This window comes from Gymnodraco acuticeps, unplaced genomic scaffold (assembly GCF_902827175.1).
Source record: "Gymnodraco acuticeps unplaced genomic scaffold, fGymAcu1.1, whole genome shotgun sequence".
In the NCBI taxonomy this organism is placed as follows: domain Eukaryota; kingdom Metazoa; phylum Chordata; class Actinopteri; order Perciformes; family Bathydraconidae; genus Gymnodraco; species Gymnodraco acuticeps.
The window spans coordinates 322,532-333,414 of NW_022991011.1; the positions used below are offsets into that span (position 1 = coordinate 322,532).

General features: G+C 42.0%; 1 pseudogene; it reads right to left on the reverse strand.

Annotated features, from left to right (window-relative positions):
• The window catches only part of LOC117559432, a 27,392-nt pseudogene extending 17,266 nt beyond the window's left edge, over positions 1-10,126 (reverse strand).
• Positions 10,127-10,883: the final 757 nt, after the last annotated feature.

Consider the following 10,883-nt stretch of genomic DNA (forward strand, 5'->3'; position numbering starts at 1 on the left):
CTCTCCTGCTGATGTTCAGGTGTATATCAGTATGTAGTCTCTACTTTAAAGAGTCCTCTCCTGCTGATGTTCAGGTGTATATCAGTGTGTGTCTCTACTTTAAAGAGTCCTCTCCTGCTGATGTTCAGGTGTATATCAGTGTGTAGTGTCTCTACTTTAAAGAGTCCTCTCCTGCTGATGTTCAGGTGTATATCAGTATGTAGTGTCTCTACTTTAAAGAGTCCTCTCCTGCTGATGTTCAGGTGTATATCAGTATGTAGTGTCTCTACTTTAAAGAGTCCCTCCTGCTGATGTTCAGGTGTATATCAGTCGTAGTGTCTCTACTTTAAAGAGTCCTCTCCTGCTGATGTTCAGGTGTATATCAGTAGTAGTGTCTCTACTTTAAAGAGTCCTCTCCTGCTGATGTTCAGTGTATATCAGTATGTAGTGTCTCTACTTTAAAGAGTCCTCTCCTGCTGATGTTCAGGTATATCAGTATGTAGAGTCTCTACTTTAAGAGTCCTCTCCTGCTGATGTTCAGGTGTATATCAGTATGTAGTCTCTACTTTAAAGAGTCCTCTCCTGCTGATGTTCAGGTGTATATCAGTATGTAGGTCTCTACTTTAAAGAGTCCTCTCCTGCTGATGTTCAGGTGTATATCAGTATGTAGTGTCTCTACTTTAAAGAGTCCTCTCCTGCTGATGTTCAGGTGTATATCAGTATGTAGTGTCTCTACTTTAAAAGAGTCCTCTCCTGCTGATGTTCAGGTGTATATCATATGTAGAGTCTCTACTTTAAAGAGTCCTCTCCTGCTGATGTTCAGGTATATATCAGTATGTAGTGTCTCTACTTTAAAGAGTCCTCTCCTGCTGATGTTCAGGTGTATATCAGTATGTAGTGTCTCTACTTTAAAGAGTCCTCTCCTGCTGATGTTCAGGTGTATATCAGTATGTAGAGTCTCTACTTTAAAGAGTCCTCTCCTGCTGATGTTCAGGTATATATCAGTATGTAGTGTCTCTACTTTAAAGAGTCCTCTCCTGCTGATGTTCAGGTATATCAGTATGTAGAGTCTCTACTTTAAAGAGTCCTCTCCTGCTGATGTTCAGGTGTATATCAGTATGTAGAGTCTCTACTTTAAAGAGTCCTCTCCTGCTGATGTTCAGGTGTATATCAGTAGTAGTGTCTCTACTTTAAAGAGTCCTCTCCTGCTGATGTTCAGGTATATATCAGTATGTAGAGTCTCTACTTTAAAGAGTCCTCTCCTGCTGATGTTCAGGTGTATATCAGTATGTAGTGTCTCTACTTTAAAGAGTCCTCTCCTGCTGATGTTCAGGTGTATATCAGTATGTAGTGTCTCTACTTTAAAGAGTCCTCTCCTGCTGATGTTCAGGTGTATATCAGTAGTATGTCTCTACTTTAAAGAGTCCTCTCCTGCTGATGTTCAGGTGTATATCAGTATGTAGTGTCTCTACTTTAAAGAGTCCTCTCTGCTGATGTTCAGGTATATCAGTATGTAGTTCTCTACTTTAAAGAGTCCTCTCTGCTGATGTTCAGGTATATATCGGTATGTAGTGTCTCTACTTTAAAGAGTCCTCTCCTGCTGATGTTCAGGTTATATCAGTATGTAGAGTCTCTACTTTAAAGAGTCCTCTCCTGCTGATGTTCAGGTGTATATCAGTATGTAGTCTCTACTTTAAAGAGTCCTCTCCTGCTGATGTTCAGGTGTATATCTATGTAGTGCTCTACTTTAAAGAGTCCTCTCCTGCTGATGTTCAGGTGTATATCAGTATGTAGTCTCTACTTTAAAGAGTCCTCTCCTGCTGATGTGCAGGTGTATATCAGTGTGTAGTGTCTCTACTTTAAAGAGTCCTCTCCTGCTGATGTTCAGTGTATATCAGTATGTAGTGTCTCTACTTTAAAGAGTCCTCTCCTGCTGATGTTCAGGGTGTATATCAGTATGTAGTGTCCTCTACTTTAAAAGAGTCCTCTCCTGCTGATGTTCAGGTGTATATCAGTATGTAGGTCTCTACTTTTAAAGAGTCCTCTCCTGCTGATGTTCAGGTGTATATCAGTATGTAGTGTCTCTACTTTAAAGAGTCCTCTCCTGCTGATGTTCAGGGTATATCAGTAGGTAGTGTCTCTAACTTTAAAGAGTCCTCTCCTGCTGATGTTCAGGTGTATATCAGTATGTAGAGTCTCTACTTTAAAAGAGTCCTCTCCTGCTGATGTTCAGGTGTATATCAGTATGTAGTGTCCTCTACTTTAAAGAGTCCTCTCCTGCTGATGTTCAGGTGTATATCAGTATGTAGAGTCTCTACTTTAAAGAGTCCTCTCCTGCTGATGTTCAGGTGTATATCAGTATGTTGTGTCTCTACTTTAAAGAGTCCTCTCCTGCTGATGTTCAGGTATATATCAGTATGTAGTGTCCTCTACTTTAAAGAAGTCCTCTCCTGCTGATGTTCAGGTGTATATCAATATGTAGAGTCCTCTACTTTAAAGAGTCCTCTCCTGCTGATTGTTCAGGTATATATCAGTATGTAGTGTCTCCTACTTTAAAGAGTCCTCTCCTGCTGATGTTCAGGTGTATATCAGTATGTAGAGTCTCTACTTTAAAGAGTCCTCTCCTGCTGATGTTCAGGTGTATATCAGTATGTAGTGTCTCTACTTTAAAGAGTCCTCTCCTGCTGATGTTCAGGTATATATCAGTATGTAGTGTCTCTACTTTAAAGAGTCCTCTCCTGCTGATGTTCAGGTGTATATCAGTATGTAGAGTCTCTACTTTAAAGAGTCCTCTCCTGCTGATGTTCAGGTGTATATCAGTATGTAGTGTCTCTACTTTAAAGAGTCCTCTCCTGCTGATGTTCAGGTGTATATCAGTATGTAGAGTCTCTACTTTAAAGAGTCCTCTCCTGCTGATGTTCAGGGTGTATATCAGTATGTAGTGTCTCTACTTTAAAGAGTCCTCTCCTGCTGATGTTCAGGTATATATCAGTATGTAGTGTCTCTACTTTAAAGAGTCCTCTCTTGCTGATGTTCAGGTGTATATCAGTATGTAGAGTCTCTACTTTAAAGAGTCCGTCTCCTGCTGATGTTCAGGTATATATCGTATGTAGTGTCTCTACTTTAAAGAGTCCTCGTCCTGCTGATGTTCAGGTGTATATCAGTATGTAGAGTCTCTACTTTAAAGAGTCCTCTCCTGCTGATGTTCAGGTGTTATATCAGTATGTAGTGTCTCTACTTTAAAGAGTCCTCTCCTGCTGATGTTCAGGTGTATATCAGTATGTAGTGTCTCTACTTTAAAGAGTCCTCTCCTGCTGATGTTCAGGTGTATATCTGTATGCAGTGTCTCTACTTTAAAGAGTCCTCTCCTGGGATAATGTGCAGTGACCGGTCATTATGGGGAAAATAACACCGACAGGCTGATCAGGAGCCCGACGCGAAGCGGAGGGATCTAGATCGGCATAAGGTAATGATCAAGTCGCTGCACATTATCCCGCTTATTACATGGCCACATTCTCAACAAAGTAACGTTATGAATCCCAATATTAATTTAAATGCTTTTATGGATTTATAAAATGATTTTATTGATTTAAAAAATAGTTGTATTGATTTAAATTGACATGCATCCGCTAAGAAAAATAGTCCGTTGTTACCGTTTGAACTAACGTAGCAACGGCAGGAACTGCTTCGATAGCGTTTTTGAGGAGCTTTTTGATTACAGATTTGAAAACATCGTTACTTGCTTTAAAAGTAGCACACTTCATTAAGTCAAACCTTGGGAAGTATCTAGATATCCTGCCCTAATGCCAAAGGAACTGCACACTGCATATGTATCGCCGTTTGATGTCTATGTCTGGACCGCTGCGTAAAAATGAGGGTTTCCGCCCGTTACCTCTCCGCTGTTTTCTTGTCGCTCTAACTTGTCAGTTAGAAAAGCAAACTGTATACAGTTAAATCGAACGGACTTGTTTGTGCAGATGTGAACGTCCTTAACAACGGTCAATAAGTGCTTGACAGCGTTCTGTCTGTTCTGTATTAACAACGTGTCACGTGTTCTGAATTGACCAATCAGAATCGAGTATTCAACTAAGCCATGTAATAACAGTATGGAGTGTCTCTACTTTAAAGAGTCCTCTCCTGCTGATGTTCAGGTGTATATCAGTATGTAGTGTCTCTACTTTAAAGAGTCCTCTCCTGCTGATGTTCAGGTGTATATCAGTATGTAGTGTCTCTACTTAAAAGAGTCCTCTCCTGCTGATGTTCAGGTGTATATCAGTATGTAGTGTCTCTACTTTAAAGAGTCCTCTCCTGCTGATGTTCAGGTATATATCAGTATGTAGTGTCCTCTACTTTAAAGAGTCCTCTCCTGCTGATGTTCAGGTGTATATTAGTATGTAGTGTCTCTACTTTAAAGAGTCCTCTCCTGCTGATGTTCAGGTGTATATCAGTATGTAGTGTCTCTACTTTAAAGAGTCCTCTCCTGCTGATGTTCAGGTGTATATCAGTATGTAGTGTCTCTACTTAAAGAGGTCCTCTCCTGCTGATGTTCAGGTGTATATCAGTATGTAGTGTCTCTACTTTAAAGAGTCCTCTCCTGCTGATGTTCAGGTGTGTATCAGTATGTAGTGTCTCTACTTTAAAAAGTCCTCTCCTGCTGATGTTCAGGTGTATATCAGTATGTAGTGTCTCTACTTTAAAGAGTCCTCTCCTGCTGATGTTCAGGTGTATATCAGTATGTAGTGTCTCTACTTTAAAGAGGTCCTCTCCTGCTGATGTTCAGGTGTATATTAGTAGTAGTGTATCTACTTTAAAGAGTCCTCTCCTGCTGATGTTCAGGTGTATATCAGTATGTAGTGTCTCTACTTTAAAGAGTCCTCTCCTGCTGATGTTCAGGTGTATATCAGTATGTAGTGTCTCTACTTTAAAGAGTCCTCTCATGCTGATGTTCATGTGTATATCAGTATGTAGTGTCTCTACTTTAAAGAGTCCTCTCCTGCTGATGTTCAGGTGTATATTAGTATGTAGTGTCTCTACTTTAAAGAGTCCTCTCCTGCTGATGTTCAGGTGTATATTAGTATGTAGTGTCTCTACTTTAAAGAGTCCTCTCCTGAGTGTTCCCTAGCAATGTCACTATGTTCTTGAACTTTGGGATGTTAGCCTTTGCAGACCATTTACATGCACAGAAACATATAGAACACACTTCAGGAAAGGGAAATCCACAACAGTGTTTTTTAAAAAGTTCTGGGAGCCGTCCGTGGTGCTGAAGTGTCTTTACTGCGAGCCAGTGACAGTGATACAAAGTGTGTAGAATTGTGAGGACAATTTAAAATACCTCTTTCGCTGCAGGCTAAAAACCTGAGTCAGTATTTCCTGCATCGTTGTTGTGAATGCAGGACGATGCGTCTGCCAAATGGACATGATGTACACATTGAGCTAATGCTTTCCAATGTGACTCATTTTTGTCCCAGAGCACAGATGCTTCTGCAGGACAAGAAGATAATGAACAGAGACGGGAGCGAGAGCAAAAACACTTATTCATACGTTCACTAGAAGTACCAATAATACACTGTTAAAAATGCAAATATATATAAAAACATGTATATACCTATATATACACAATCAACAGACACATTCATACACATGCACACATTAAGATATCAATAAAAGCACAACAATCAATATACAATAACAGTCAGTTGAGAAATGCATTAGTGCCAAGGACTGTCCATAGCAGCGTGAACAGTGTCTGGTGTTGGAACAATGTGGACGGCTGAGAGGGTTTAAAGGAGGAGTCGTTTAGGCGAAGATAATGAAGAGAGACAGGTCCACAAACACTTATTCATACGTTCACATTCAGACCTCTAAAGCCGCAGGAGTTATGAAGGAAGCAGATTAAGGAGACGAGGCAACACACAGCAGACTTCAGGAGACATGCAGTGAATTTAAATCAACCCGAACCCTTTTAAACCTTGAACGTGATAGTTTCTCTTTAATTGAGTTATTTGTAATTTATTCTCTTTTATATTTTATTTTTATTTTATTCTTATTTTTCGTTTGTGAAGCACTTTGCGTTACCTTTTGTGATTGAAATTTGCTCTATAAATAAAGATTGATTTGATTTTTTAAATAAACTCATGAAACCCAATCCGAGTCCCAGCTCATCCTAGAGAGTGATCCTGAAGTCAGAGATGTAGAGGAAACTTCTGTGTAGCATGCAGTGGAGTCACCGACTCAGGAAGGAGACACGGGAAGAGTCGGAGCTTTGATGTCAAACACTGTGATTTATTTGGAGTTGGTACCAGAGTATTCACATCACAAATCCAAGAGTCAGAGGTTCTGACTCCACGGTAGAGTTGCCACGTCAATTCTGGAGAGCCTCTCTCTTGCCAGCCCATCTAACTGGTTTCGCAGAGAGTAAACAACATATTTGAGGAGATAGCCTAAACAGTGTGGGAACACAGAGCTACTTGCCTCGGACACTTATGACCTCGAAGATTTTACCTTGGAGTCCACAAATACAGAGAAGGAAGTGTCCCAGTGTACCCACAACACAGACCATCTGTATCCCAGTATTGACCGGTCCCAGAATGGGAACAATAACATTATTGGCTAAGCAGCCTGTGTCCTTAAAGAAGGTAAACAGACATCAAGGTTTGTCCTGTATGTTACTAATTGGCGTCTTATGATAATTATTTCCATAACAGTCCTCTCTTTTTATCATTTATGATAACCTAAAAACATTAGTCTAATAATAATTTGGTCAATAATTAACTCAATAGGCGTCTCCAGGTTCGAGTGTGGTCTCACCTTACATCAATTATATCACAAAGTGGAATAAGATTGAAACATTCAATCACAATGATTGATACAGCCAATCATAATAGGAAAAATCATCTCTCATCAGTGGTTTGATCATCTTTTATCAAAAGCATAATAATGAACACATAAAACACAGGTGCACAATGGCTAAATATTTGTTTTAAACTAATATCTTTTATCATTTACCATTAGGTAATTTCATTCATCAAACTATAAAATCAAAACCAGCTTGCCGCTTTAAAGATTTACTTGAAGGCAATCACTAGTCAAAAGCATAATAAAACTCAGGATCGTAAGAGATCCTGCTAAAAATTCACAGTTAGAGTATAGAATTCACAATGGTGATTTGATCAATCTGTGATCTGCAAAAGTGCAGTGTCCTCAATTTTAGGATTATCTTAAGAGTCAGGCACTTAATTTTAGTAATATCAATACATTCAAAATCTGAAAAGGAAAAGTCAGACATGTATTGTGTAGTGTAACAACCTGAAAAGGAAAAAATCAACTTTAAAATCAGTTTTAATTAATTGGCCATTCGTTGTAAGGGGGGAACCCATGGTTCGGGTGGCCACGGTAGAGACCCACGGGTCGGGAAGCTCGACGTCGTACATCATCACGGTGTCATCAATGGTGTCGTACCCCACCAGTGTCTGTGGGGCCTGGAGGGCGGTTTTGACAACCTTTTGCATGACTAGTTTAACAACAGTGACTAGGCACATTATCAGGATTAGTACAGCTAAGATAAACAGTGAAATGGTAATGGCAAGTTTACCCAATCCCGCTCCCCATGACCCAAATATTCCAGATAAATCCCCAAATGCAAACCCATGAGTTTCGTGCAATTCTTTTATTCCCCTAGCAGTATCATGAGCCATATCCATGACCTCAGGTGTAGCATCAGAGATTAAAGAACAACACTCAGAGCCAATCACCTTGCACGTGCCCCCCTGTGCTGCTAGCAGAAGATCCAGTGCCATGCGATTCTGTAATGCCACTGTTCTAACTTCCTGCAGTTCTTTGTGTTCAGCCAACATGGCTCTGTTGGATACATTGAGGTGGTTTTCCACTATTTTGGAGAGAGCTATGATTTCCTGCTGGGAAACATAAATGCCGTACCAGGGCAGGACAGCGCTAGCCAGCTGCTGACCTGTTGTGATGGTCCTACGATTTCTGTGTAGGGAGGGGAGTATTGCTGCAATCTCATCAATCTCTACTTTACGGATCAAAGGGATTAGATAGGCTAGATAACAGATGCCATCAAAAGTGTCATAAGGCATGCAACTGTAGGCTCTGTCTCCACAGACCAAGTAAACTCTCTCTGGGAGGGGAGTACTGGTTAGTTTGACCTTTATTACGGTGTTACAGTCGCTGTGGCCCACATCGTGAGAGGGTAGAAACCCTCCTCCGTTCTGAAAGCAGATAGACACATTCTTCCACTCATGCACCACAACTGGGGGAATATAAACTGAACAGTCACGTGTAGGGGACTTACCTAGGGGTAATGGCAGCGAGCAGTCATGTATTTTAACTTTAATCGAGTCCACTGTTCGGGACCCAAACCAGGGTACCACTGTTACTAAGGCTTCAACCAACAAAGATGGTGTGTGTGGTTGAGGTGAACATATTGGTCCCGTATAGTTAATTGAACAATTAGTCTGGACTAGAGCTAATTGGAATCTGTATTCAAAAACTAGGTTTAAGTACTTCTTCACATATATAATTTTTAGGACCATTACTCGCTTGAAACCGTCTGGTAGGTAATCCTTATTTATTGTGTCAACAATGAGCGAGATTAAGCCCTTGTACCTTAAAGGTTGCTTGGAGTCTATGGGGTAAGAAGGGATGTAACAATCATCGGTCTCATCGCTAATTCGGGATGCTATATCATTCCAGCTAACTAAACTGTAGTCAGGTTTTGTGAAAGGAATTGGGCTGAACATGGGAGAGTGCATGGACTCTGGCATATTTTGGCACAGCCAACAGTTGCTAACATTGCGTTCATGTGCATAATCTATCATTAGATTTATTGCAGAATTAGAATGGGTTTTAGTTTGTTTAGGTGGAGTGATATGGGCACTCTTTAAAGAATCTACATCACTTCCTGGTGACTTAATTACAGCTGGACCTGGTTCCATATTTGAGCATCTAGTGACCCCTGTACTGGGATCTCTGTAATTGGGTGTCCATGTGGTACACATAGGATCATTCTTTAACTGTTCTTTAGTGAAACACCACATTTCTGGGGGTACATTTGCAATGGTGTTGAGTGTTATTCTTACCATCCGCTGCGAGACCTGGAACCGCTGGTACCCCGTCTCTGGATAGACGTTCCACGCCCATAAGCCTTTGCTTGAAAACACAGGAAACACAACAACACAGTCATGTGAGTTACAGTGTGTAGTCGGACATTCAAAGGAAATATTCTGTAATCCTGTTTTGGGAATGTCAAGAGCAGGGAGAGGGAGTAGCCTTATCTCGGGGCCCACTTTCCTCTTTTTTCTCCCTCTTTGTCTAAATGTTTGTGTGATGGTGGGAAACAACCTGATTTTGTTGCTAGGCAATGGTGTGCCCGTTGATGTGGTTTGGCCTTCAGGGTCTGGGCCCCGAATAGCCAAACTGCCTGCGCCCTTGGATAAGAGCACCTTATATTCACCTTCTGAGGGGCGAGAGCCCTCGCCACCTGTCATCGGGATTGGTTCCGCCTCATCTGGCGGGGTTTCCTTGGCCAGGTATAGTAGACCCAGACCAAGGAGTATGAGGACATTCATCACACGCCAGCACCCTGACCCTCCCCTCTGATCGGCGGAGGAGACAGGCGGCATCGAGAAGCGTGGATCCACTCTGTCCTGCCTTGAACCTTTAGGGCTGTTCTGGTCACTATTAACACCTGGAAAGGACCTTTCCACCTGGGAGACAGAGCATCTTTTTCAAGAGACTTGATTAGCACATTATCACCAATCTCAAAAGGGTGGGTTGGCTCCTCTCCAGGTTGAGGGAGCCTGTCAGCCACCTGTCTGTGAAACTTTCTCAACATGTCAGTCAAATATTTTACATAGTTAGTCATGTAATCATCTGTCCATAACAGAGTAAGCTTATGGGGTGTCACTGGGGGACTGGACCCTGTGGACATTACCCTTCCCATCAATACTTCGTGGGGGCTAAGCCCTGTCGTAGCATTCGGTGTGTTTCTGATGGAACACAGGACTAGTGGTAGTGCATCTACCCATTTCAATCCTGTGGTCAACATTGTCTTGGTGAGTTTCTCCTTTATGGTCAAGTTCATTCTCTCAACCTGGCCTGAGCTCTGTGGGTGATAGGGAACGTGCAACTGCCACCTGAACCCTAACACTGCAGCTAGACTCTGGGTTATCTTAGAGACGAATGCTGGACCTCTGTCACTGTTAATCCCTGCTGGAACACCAAATCTAGGGATAACATCTTTGAGAAGACACTTTACAACTGTTCTGGCGTCTTCTTTTCTGGTTGGGTAAGCCTCTACCCATTTGGAGAACTGGCACACTATTACCAAGAGATACTTGCAACCTTGGCATGGTGGCATGTGTGAGAAGTCGATTTGCATATTTACAAAGGGCCCCGACGGGGGTACCAAGTGTTCGTGTTGGACTGGGCCACTTTTCTTTCTTGTCTGCTGGCATGTCATGCATCTATCTACTAGGGCCTGTGTCGCTAGTGTGATGCCTGGGGCAAACCATTGTGATTGTATAATCCCATTCATCCCTCCTTTTCCTACATGTGTAGAGCCATGAGCAACATGTGCCAAAACATGGAGGAACGAGCGGGGGCAGACCATTCTGCCATCTGGGTGGAGCCACAAGCGGGACTCTGCGTCAAGTGTACAACTTCTGCGCAGCCATAAGTCTTTCTCCCTAGCATCAGCGCGGGCTTGCATGTCCGCGACATCATTAAAGGAAGGCAAACAAATGGGTTCTGCAGGTTGTGTGGAGGGACATTGGAGCACCATGGAGGAAGAGGAAATGGCCGCTTGTTTAGCCGCGGTGTCGGCTAACGCATTTCCGCGTGCAATAGGATCATCAGAATTTGTGTGAGCAGCACATTTAACTACT